Raw genomic sequence first — 12047 nt, forward strand, 5'->3', positions numbered from 1 at the left:
CAAATTAGGGAGCTCTCAACACATCCTGATATTTGATATACAGGAAAACATGCTCAGATTACTTGATTACCAGAATAGTGTGAACGGAAGTAAATGTCTATAGATGTCCTGCATCATTACAGTAAATCCAAAATACATTAGGTTGTGAGTTTATACTCCAACATAATTAGGACACATTGAGTGTTGGAAAAAATGTTTCAATCAAATAAGGCATAAATTGTCAATGGTATGATATTAGTTCTTATTATATTCATATAGTGTTTACATCATCCTGTTTACTGTACATCATCGTATCATTTGGCGTATCAAATGTATTATTATATTTAGCTTGTGCACTGTTTGTATTAGAAATCTGCCTCCTTCCAAGGCCTCATTTTAAACCACTAATGTAACTGTGTTATTATTGTAATATTGTATCCTGCGAGCTGCACGTGACAGGTTGTGGTATTGACTGGATCTCGTTGTTCAAAACATTCTGAGAACTCTACAGTGAGTGTTGCATCCATCTGCCTTTCTGCTGCATGTTCTTCTGAGCTCTGCACCTGTTTGTGTGCAGGACAGCGGCACAGTTTGCATGAAATTCACAGTTTTGAAATACAGATAAAGAGGTTGGTGCAAAAGGGGAAACCCCCTCAGAAGAACATAATTTTCTTAAATTGCAAATTAGTACTTTGATCCTCCACCTCACATTACGTGTGTCTGTTACAGACATAAAAAAAAAAAAAAAAACCTTTCCAGGCCCTCACTCAGTTACATACTGTTTATGTGGTTAAGATATACTCACTTGCTGCTAAGGGTAAAAGGAAGGGTGGTTTTGAATTTTGATATTAAAGTGTCAACATGTGCTAGCTGTGGGAAAGAAAAAAAAAATCTGTCAATTCCTGCAAATGCAAGCTTCTGACATTGTCAGAGCATTGTTCAAATATGAAAAGTTTCATTATTTACTCTGTGGAACACAAAATTGAACAATTTGAATAATATTGTGCTCTTAAATAAAATAGAAATTAGAGTTCAAAAAATGTGCTAAAGCTCTAAAGTATAAATTCATGTATTCATTTTTCTTGTCCTATGGATACAATGTAAGTTGTTATTCAATGCTGACCTGTTGACCATTGTGACCAGATCACTGAGTTTAACTCAAGAAGCAAATCAGATTTGTGAACTATGCAAACTGTGAATTGCATCCAGGGCCGGCCTGTGGTATAGGCGGCATTGGCAAATAGTAGGGGCGCCACCACTCAATTGGGGCGCCAGAATGCACAATGATGTGGTGAAATGGGCTGTGATTCATGGGGCACCAGGTCAAATCTTGCCAGCAAATTGGTCAGGGCCGGCCCTGATTGCATCAACCAATTAATCAAAGAGACATCAGAGACTCATGAATGTGTCACAGAGAGCTACTTTAGTTTATTCCTCACAAACATCTACTATATTGCTACAGAAGACACGGCTCCCCGAGCTGATACGCAATCGGAAAAGGGAGAAGAATGAGTTTGGAAAAAAGCAGATTAGAACTCGGGTTGGTCGTGTGACAAGTTAACGTCACCTGCAGGCTTAATTGCCAAAAGCATTTATTGTCAAAAGGGTTTCTTTTGTAATTGTGTCTGGCTCCAAGAGACAATAATGGGTGGAGTAAGTGTAAATAGCATCTGCAACAAGGGCTGTTTGCACTTGGTCTCTAAAAAGACAAAGTTAATACCCGTTTGAAACATCATGAAAGTGAGTAAATGATGACAGAATTATCTTTTGAGGTGCCCTATACCCTTGAGGCACAACAAAAACCTGGAACAATATTATTTCTAGAAATTAATCAAATATGTTATGAATAATAGATTAGTACATTTTTAATAGTAATATATTAAACTGATATAATTACATTGTTCCATATATATATATATATATATATATATATATATATATACATATCAGAAGCGATAACACATAATTAATTGCCAATGTCCATTACCAACAGATGGGATTTCACAAAACTAAAACTTCATGATGGTTAAGTCCCCCTATAGGGACAACAATAAATTAGCCTTGAGAAGATGGATTTACTTTTCAAATGATGTGAATGGGGGGGGTTCTCTCATTTTCCTGTTCTGTCTTATACAAGCTAATTTTAAATTAAAGGGATTTTTTTTTCTGAGAGAGAAAAGCCATGAAGGGAGTCTTTGTTGTGTTATATGACTAGACTGAATTAGAAAATCACAAATGTGGTCAAGTTAGCCACCAGCCTGCTGCATTTCATTTAGTGCACAACAGAGGGCAGCACGTACCACATGCACGTGTACCCACAGTAAACCACTCCACCCCCACTAAGTGTGCACTGTAATGAGTGAGAAAGCAGAAAATTATTCCATCTGATTCATAACCAGACAGGTGACATTAAACTAGATGACTAACGTAGGTGTATATAAGAAGACGGTGTGATGACATTCTGTGACATACTACACGTTTACCAGAACATACATTTTATTTCAAATAAAAACATTCTAGCATGCCACATTTGTCCTCTCTCATAAAAATGAAAATGGAAACAGAGCCTCAATCTTGGTTTGTGTGAAAGAGATGTCGTCAGTGATAAACTAAACTATGTAGCCAGTAAGCTAAAGAAGCAATCAGAACAAATGATTGTAGTCAGGTGAAAATGAAGAGCCAATGTGAAAGGGTGGGCCAGACAATGTTAAAAAAGAGAATGAAGACAGACCAGTTCATAAAACATCAGCTTTTCTCAGTGTACAGACGCACACAAAGCCAGTTAGCGACATAGCAAGTTAGCACTGTATTAGAAAAAGATATGTTTATAAGATAAAGAGTATCATATACTTCAACTGTTCTTCAGGGACACATCATAACAAAAGTACATCTATTCTCAAGAAAAAGCCATCATGGGTAAGAAACTCCTCTAAACAGAAGACCACATTTCTTAGGTTTCAAGCATTTAAAAGCGCTTTGTTAGGCAAGTTGCTTTGGAGAAAAGTATCTGCTGAACGAATACATGTAAATGAATTAAAGTAAGGTGTTTTTGTTTTCAACATATTTTCACAATTAATAGGCTTAGTTTATTCTGGTCAGGGGCTGGTAGTGCATTCGTTTGACTTTTTAAATAGCACAGGTCAATCAAACGTCATAGGCTAAGCTAATAAGCCTTTGTTTTTAGCAGTTAGCACTTCGCATTCAGAACAAGCAATTGTTGTGATTTAAGTGTATTGCAACTATGTTTGTGTCCATGTTTGTGCGGTGTTTGTGTTTTTTGTCAAACTATTAGTCACAAGTTGGAAAACTACTGTGCTAAATTTATTTTTATAAGGTGTTTGCACACATATGTGTGTCTACAGTGTGTGTAAACAACCAGCCTATAATTATAAAAAAATCCACCCAATATTTTTTTTTTAATAATCCCCATAAATAATTAACAATCTCTTGTTTCTGGTTTTATGTGCAAAATAAACATGTCTGAGAAATATGAAGGTGCTAAACCATTTAGATATTTAAAAACAAGCAATAAAAATTTAAAATGGATTCTGAAAGCGACAGGCAGCCAATGAAGAGACCCCATACAGGGGTGATGTGGTCACTGCTCTTTTTCCCTGTCAATAAACTTGCAGTTGCGTTTTGCGCTAATTTTAGTCAGTGGATTGAGCACTGATCAAGATCATAATATAAAAAATTACAATAGTCCAAACGATTTGTGATGAAGCACTGCTTTTTCCAGTTGGCGATGTGGCAGGTACGGCTTCACCTTCCTAAGAAGTCTAAGTTGAAAAGAAAGCTTGATTTTTTTTTTTTTACCACTGAGCTAATTTGTCTTTCGAGTTTTAAAGAACTATCAATTAAAACACCAAGACTTTTTATGCATGAGTAGCCGTTTGAGAGTTTTGATCCAAGAACACTATTAAAACTTGAGATATCGGACTTCCCAAAAATGATAACTTCAAAAATGTTATCATATGTAATGATCTTTTGGTCTTTTGGTATATAAAGTACTTTACTGCCCAGGCACAGCAGATGAAATTTAGCTCTGTAGTTTATTTATTGTCCATTGTCACTGTCAAATAAAGAATTACATAAATAAAAAAATCTTCCAGATAGCTCCACATCAATTGGGATAGCCGTGGCGTTTGGGATCTTGGGATTGTTCCTGCTGATATGTTTGATGCAGATATGCTGCAAGAAAATCAAACGCTGCAAGCGCAAAAGTAAGTAGCATCCTCATTACTGTCTAAAAATAATAATAATTAATAAATGTCCTTGAGCAAACTGTGAGAAAAAAATGATGATGCTTGCTTCTATTTTTTCGTTTACAGACCAGTCGGTGAAAGACAAAATTTTAATGTAAGTGAACTGACTAATATTTGTTTGTTTATGTGTGTGTGTGGGTGTGTGGTTCAGGTAAACCCTACGTAATGGGGACAAAATTTGTTTCCCATGAGGAAATCATCTTAAATCATATGTTTTTTTTGAAAATGTAAAAGGGGAGAAGGTTCTTTGTAGGGTTAGGGGATCGAATATTCAGTTTGTACAGTGTAAAAATCATTGTCGATAGAAAGTCCCAATTAAAACATGAAAAACGTCTTTGTGTGTGCTAATGATATTCGGTTTAACAGAATAAATGTGGAATGATTGGTTGATTATATTTAACTTTAAATTGTGTGTATCTCTACAGGAAATTCGGGATGAAGAATTTGCCTCCGTTTTCAATCAGCAGAATCGTTGACAAGAAATAACGGCCATCATTCTCTCAATTCCTGTAAATAATGTACATGCATCCTGAAATAATCTAATTTAGTCCATGTTTTCTTTATTTACAGCACTTGTAAACTATAATTATTTCCATGTTATGATTTGCTAACATCTGTCAACTTATTTATTTTTTATTTCTGTGAAAAGTGTGAATCACTTCTGAAGTGAAGGTGTCAGTGATGAGAATGATTCATAACTGGTTATGATCGCTTTCCCACAGCCAGGGAAAAGCAGCACAACTTGTTTTATTGAGAACGCTTCTCTTATTGTTTTTCTCATTCTCTGACTCAAAATTTGTCTCCATATCCTGCTTTTCAGTCTCACCAAAAAAACATAGCGAAGCCTTTTTCTCAAGCAGAACCATTTTAAAGGTTACCATATAAACTGATGAAATATCAGTCTTTGGTTTCAGTAGAATGATAACATCATCCTCATCGTGATTGTAATGAAGTCTTCATGAGTGATATATTTGCTGTTATGCAATATAATGTGTGTGATGTGATTTGGATCTGTATTTCTATACATCATATCTGATGTCAAGGAAAGTGTGGTCATGTTTGTATATTTTTCAGTTTAATGTGTGTGTGCACGCATGCATGATGTGTGCATGTGTCAATCTGCTAATGGGTAAATAAATGTATGAAATCATGTAAAAATGTATCGTCTTTTATTGGAAAATTAAACATTTGATCAAACTTTGAATTGCCTTACAATTCAGAAGATAGTATTCAAAGTAGATTTTATTTAATTTTTTTTATAGTTTATTATATTTCATCAGCATATGAGAGTAAGAACTCATCTCCAGACCACTCATTTTCTATTGGATTGGCGTTTATTCTCTTTATCGTGCAGTGTGAAGTATTTCACTATTCACATCCCGATTCAATTTCAGCAATTGACGAACAAAATTTTTATTCGCAAGCGTTATGTATTATGTGGGTTATTATTGTCTCTAACAGACAGCATCATGTCTCTAACTAAGCCACTCAGGCCCCATTTTCTCCCTCTTCTTGGAAAGCGATGACGTAGCGCTACGTGTGGGTTTTGAATGCATGTACTCGCTGGAACTCTGCTTCTCATAAATATAACTGTATTGTGCACGTTACATTTTGACATACATCAATGGTGTGATATTCAAAAGATGTGGATTTGAAAACAGATGGTAACATTTATTTGTGTCTTAGCCGGCAGGTATTCAGGGAAGTGATTGTTGCCCATGAGTGTGTTATATTGCCATTTTCAGTTAGCCAAACCGACAGCCATGTGTTGCCAGATTGGAAATGTCCAAGAACCTGAAGCTCAAAATTATTGTATTTGGAAGACAATTATCGTACACGACTTAAACGTTCAGAATACAGCTAATTATCTAGACCAACAGCTTTTTGACACGACCTAGAAATTACTTTATTGTTAAACTATCGGCCTTAGATTTGAAACAACTATAAGCTCCGCGGCAGGAACGTCAACTTTTCCTAGTCAGAGTCATTCTCCATGATGATTGGCCGACTCAACGTAACGTGAGACGGGATGAAGACATGCCACGTTCACGTTCTCCTCACAATCATGGATCCACAGCTAGATCAATGAGTATAGAATCCATATTATTACCATGACCATCATTCATTATTGATCGTACATCGTACAAATAAAATATTCTTATTTTTTAATTCAACTTCAATTATTTTGGTTATAATTCGAAAATATATTACATGTTCTTTTTGCCTAATACTGTTGAAGCATTTCTGGACTCATGGTTTCCTCTTTAACAACATTTCCTCTTTAATCTCTGGTGATAATCGTTGTTTTTTATTTGATTCAGCTCTTGACAGCATTTGACCACAGCTCACTAAACCGCAAGCCAGACAAAACTTCATTAGTTGTTCAACTGACGCAGTTCGTGCAAACATTCGGGCCAGTTGTTTCCTGAGTTGGTATGCAGCAAGCGAGGTGCATGGTGGTGGTCTGTAGGAGGTGGTCTGTAGGAAGTGAGAAACAGCAGTTAACATCTATGGTTCAGCAGTCTCTCGGTACCTTTTGTGACACCATGCTTGTTTAAAACAGTTGGTGCAGTGCAACTTAACACACCCACAGGATGATAAAAACCCTTTCTCAAAACTTCAGACACTGGCACATGGTGGCTTGATTACTTAGGAATGGTACATCTAAAAAAAAAAAAAAGTATTTTTGATTCTATATCCACTATAATGACATTCAAAACCCACATGCTGTTATTTTTCACTGGAACAAAACAGAAGAAATTTTTAAGAATCTTGAATGTTTTCCTTACAGTGACATTATTCACTGATGATATTTATATTATTAAGTAAATAAAAAATAAAAATGTCCTAGCATCACTCGCGTTCTGTGAATTGTTGGATTGACAGCAGGTCAGAGAAAGCATTGAGAGCGGCTGAGAGCATCCAAAAGTTGAGAGATCCTCACTTTTATGCAAATATCAAGTAAAATACAGTAGGAGCCAACTGCTATGAGACACCCTCACCCACTTAAGACATGTCCCAAAGCGGAGGCATTGTAGCGTTTCGAGTGGCACTGAGCTGACTTTGCCACTGTAGTGAGACACACCGTTAAGGTGTGGTGACATTAGTGAAACCGCCGGAAATGCCCATTCAAATCCTGCTGGGAGCGGTGTGAGGTAGTGCCAGAGGGGTTACATTGGTGCCATGAGCCGGATGGGTGTGAGGTTTAGAAGGGTGAGTGTAATTAAGACCAGCTACTAATGGTACTTTTCCATTACCAGTACCAGCTCGACTCGACTCGCCTCAGCTTGCTTTTCGCTCTGTTTTCCATTGCAGACAGTACCGCCACAAATAGTACCCGGTCGTCATAGAGACGCCTTTCGTTCCCTGTTGCCCCATCAAGCTCTCGCTGGATCCTCTCTTCCGCAAAAAACAAAGTCCGCACCTCCTCGTTTGACCACGGCGTATTCTTCCGAGTTGCCATAATAATAGTGGTAAGTTTAGGAACTATATCTGGCCAAACTATTTAAAAATGGCAGGGTTATTCTGGATATGCCATCTGGCGCATGCAATGATCAGCAGGTGGCATTGTTTTCACGTCACATTTTAGTATCGCCTTAGCTCGCTCAGAACCTCGCTGGAGGTGATACAAAAAAAAGTACCCGAAAGCCAGACTGATCTCATGAAGTAGCGTGTGTATGACACGCCAATTCATATTTCCATTTTTGGCGTGCTATCAACACGCATAATCGCTTTTCAGCGTGTTTATGAACGCTGTTGACTTAACGGTATTACTGTATATATAAATATATGACTTACCTCAACCCCGTCCCTAAACCTAACCGTCACTGGGGTTAATGGCATTTATGACTGTTCCCTAATCACTTGGACGTTAATGGCGTAGACATACACGCGGATAGCTCAAAATGCGTAGAGATAACACGCCACTTGACTCGAAAGTGGCGTGTATGTTTACGCAAAAGTTGTTTCGAAAGCAGTTACAGGTACACCTTTTACACAGTGCAAAACAAAACAAAGGTGAGCCGAGTTGAGCTGGTACTGTGTAGTGGAAAAACACCATCCTGCCAGTAAACCTCACTCCCTTGGCCTCAAGAAGCGCATTGGAGGCTGCGCTTTTTAGCGTCCTTTTTATCGCCTAGAAAGCCCGGTTTGAATTCCGCTTCAAGCTGTCTAGGTAGAACCGGAGGATACAAGGATACACTTTATTAACTAGTCTTGTTTCTGTTTACCCTCAGATAAAGGCTCACAGGCGCCCCTGGCAACCAGCTTATGGATTTATTTTACTTGTGCACAGTTGGGTCACAGAGGACAGCCTAATTCATGAGTTTGCCTGCCCATCCAGTCTTAATAATTAATGGTAAACAAACTTGGCATGCTGTCTTCAAGAGAAACTTATGTTTGGAACTTCATTATATCTTCTAGTGAAATGAGAGAATGCTTTTGTGAACTGCTATTATTAACTATTAACTGCTTACATAGGCAGTTGTGTTCACTGCACCAGTCAACTTCAATGCATTCAATTGAACGTTTTTTTTTTTTTTTTTTTACCAGTCTAAGATCTACAGAGCTACTAAGAAACTACAGCTAAAGAAAACCACATTCCTTATCGGATCTTCCTACTCACTTCCTCTCTGGCTCTGTGTGCATCAGGCCATGCATGTGTCAGAACATTTAGACTTTTTGAGTGTTGCATGATCTTACACAATGAATTTGTGAAGTTTAGCATGTCATTCCATGGTTGTCTACTTTGTTGACTCATTGAAAGTTGATAACAGAATGGAAGTAGTAGGTGGTTATCTTTTATACATATCTACATTTTGGGGTGGGGCAAACTCTGAGATATTTTTTTTTTCTCAAAATTTCAGTCATGTGTGGGATACTATCTGCAAGGGCGGCGAGGACGCTGAGAAACCGCTGTCATGACTAAGCTGATAATTCGCATACTGGGGGAGGGTGATGTCAACTTAACCCACAAAAACTCCATTATTGTCCCATTTTCTTCTAACCTGTAGGTATCCTTCCTTTAAAGCGTGACACAGATAAACAAAGGCAGGCTGTCGAGGTCACTAGATGAGAAGATTAGTATTTTTTCTATAGTATAATTTCCAGTGAGTGGGTTTTGAGATCTAGGTTTTTTCTGTTTTTCTCCGATTTACGGAGTTGGCGTTTCATAAGTAACGGCTGTGAACTGCTGAACTGTGATCTGTCAAACTGATTGGCTGATGGAAGTCCCGAGATCAGAAAACAAAGACGTATAACAGGAAGTAGCAAATAGTTAGCTTTTTTTAAACACTTGCTAATTTCTAAGAATTGGGAACTTGTAAAACATCTACTATACTTAAAGGTGAAAATTCTGTGATTAATTACTCACCCTCATGTAATCCCAAACCTGTAAGACTATCGTTCATCTTCTGAGCACAAATGAAGATCTTCATTTTTGATGAAATCAGAGTTTTCTCTCCCTTCATTGACAGCTATCCAACAACTACTTTGACACTTCAGAAAGTTCATGAAGAGATCGTAAAACTAATCCATTTGAATTGATCTCCGTCCACATTGAAACGACTGAAAACGTGGATCACGTGACCATTCACCAACACATGCGCGTACCAGTGTAAACAGGAAACGGGTCATGTGATGGTTGGCTGACGAATCAGAGAAGGACGCGTCATGGCTGATCACACCCAATCATAGAGCCGAGCGTGAGCCTCTGCGTCATCGTTTCTAGAGTCCTCTGTTTTGTCCCGTCTTCACTAAAACGCCCTCTGGAGATTCAAAACGCAAAACGGCGCTGCAGCGTTTCTGAACTTCTCCGTTTTAGGTCTTCGTTTTTCCATTTTAGTCTGGACGGGAGGTGCAAACATAGCAAAAGGTCTCCGTTTTTAACGGTAAACGCAGTAGTGTGGACGGGGCCTGAGACATGATCGCTTTATATGATGAACAGATTGAATTTATGCTTTTTCCTCATTGTTTTATTGTATTTTCCATTTTGAATTACCATTAATGGAAAATATATAAATGCAGTTCTGTCATAAAACTACATTTTGCAGGCTGATATGTTCTTTAAAAACAATCTGCAAGCAATCACAGTGCAATCTGCAACTCCACTTAATGGAACAAGTTGATTGGTCGCTGCTGATTCTGCAGCCAATGAGATTGCTTGCTTAAAGGGTTAGTTCACCCAAAAATGAAAATTAAGTCATTAATTACTCACCCCCATGCTGTACCAACCCCTTAAGACCTTCGTTCGTCTTCGGAACACAAATGAAGATATTTTTGATTAAATTTGAGAGCTGTATAACTACCACATTGGCTGCCTAAGGGACTGCCTCTTGACGGCCCAGAAAGTCAATGAAGAAAATGTTTAAATATCCCAAGTGACTACCGTGGCTCAACTATATGTTTATCAAGCGACGCGAATACTTTTTGTGCGAAAAAACAAACAAAAATAACGAGTTTATTCGACTATTTCTTTTCTTCCTTGTAGGCCAGAACGAGACTTCCTTAGATTTCCACGACGCATGCGCGAGAATTGCGATCTGAAGTAGTGTAAGCTGGTGTAAGCAGATCGCAATTCTCGCGCATGCGTCGTGAAAATCTAAGGAAGTCTCGTTCTGGCCTACAAGGAAGAAAAGAAATAGTCGAATAAACTTGTTATTTTTGTTTGTTTTTTCGCACAAAAATTTTTAAAAAATATTTGCGTCGCTTGATAAACATATAGTTGAGCCACGGTAGTCACTTGGGATATTTAAACATTTTCTTCATTGACTTTCTGGGCCGTCAAGAGGCAGTCCCTTAGGAGCCAATGTGGTAGATATACAGCTCTCAAATTTAATCAAAAATATCTTCATTTGTGTTCCGAAGACGAACAAAGGTCTTACGGGGTTGGTACAGCATGGGGGTGAGTAATTAATGACTTAATTTTCATTTTTGGGTGAACTAACCCTTTAACATAGTCTGGTTCAGTATTTTTTTTTTTTTTTTTGGCTACTCTGAGTTCTTCTGAAACCCACAACCTCACCCAGTACCACATGCGTATCTGCTACAGGATTAATGTTTGTCTATGTGTATGTATGTACATGCTCACAGCAGAGTCTCTGTGTATCTAATGGTAGTATCACGTCCACACTTGCTCAGCAACAGATGACTGAAATAGAATTACTCAATTCTTTGACAGCCCTTATTTTTAGCGAGAAGTAGTTTGTTCTCTCTAAAACTGCTTTAGAGTGATATTTATTATAGTGTTGTCAAAAGTGTACAAAAGTATTTATTATACTGTTGTCGGAATTTTTTAAATATGACAACACCAGCATTTCCCTCTAGCATTTTGAGCGCTGGTGAATGGATTCTTAAACACCTCTGATTGGCTATTGGTGTTCACACGCTCAACATATGTCTGTGATTGACTACAATGGCTCCCCTGGACAAAATTGTTCATGTAACTATCGTGGCTCATCCTAGCAGAAAATCTTGCAGCATATTCCATATTTGGTCCGGTCATCTGTCACTGGTGGTTGCAGGTAAACAAAGATCAAGATTCCAATGTGAGTTTAATAGGCTATCAATAATTGTCAGAACAAGTGAACAGTGAAGGGGTGAAGATAGAACTTTAATAGTGGCTCAAAGATGATTAATAGAACATAGGGGAAAGAAACAAACTCATAATGGCGGTGACCATGGAAACAAAGGACTGGGAGTGGTGTGAAAATGGAATGAATATGAAAATAAACTAAAAGTCGGTGATAGCAATGACAAACTGAACATAACTGTGACATGAAAAGATCTATACAAATTACCTTAAAG

At 37.8% G+C, this 12047-nt stretch overlaps 1 long non-coding RNA gene across 1 annotated transcript; it reads left to right on the plus strand.

Moving 5' to 3' along the window:
- Window positions 1-2504: 2504 nt before the first annotated feature.
- On the plus strand, window positions 2505-5025 carry LOC120478961 (uncharacterized). The gene is made up of 4 exons (XR_005622788.2): window positions 2505-2895; window positions 4092-4202; window positions 4311-4338; window positions 4670-5025. It is a non-coding gene; the product is annotated as an uncharacterized LOC120478961 (long non-coding RNA).
- Window positions 5026-12047: the final 7022 nt, after the last annotated feature.

The sequence above is a fragment of the Pimephales promelas genome, chromosome 16 (assembly GCF_988280905.1).
Source record: "Pimephales promelas chromosome 16, fPimPro1.hap1.1, whole genome shotgun sequence".
Taxonomy (NCBI): domain Eukaryota; kingdom Metazoa; phylum Chordata; class Actinopteri; order Cypriniformes; family Leuciscidae; genus Pimephales; species Pimephales promelas.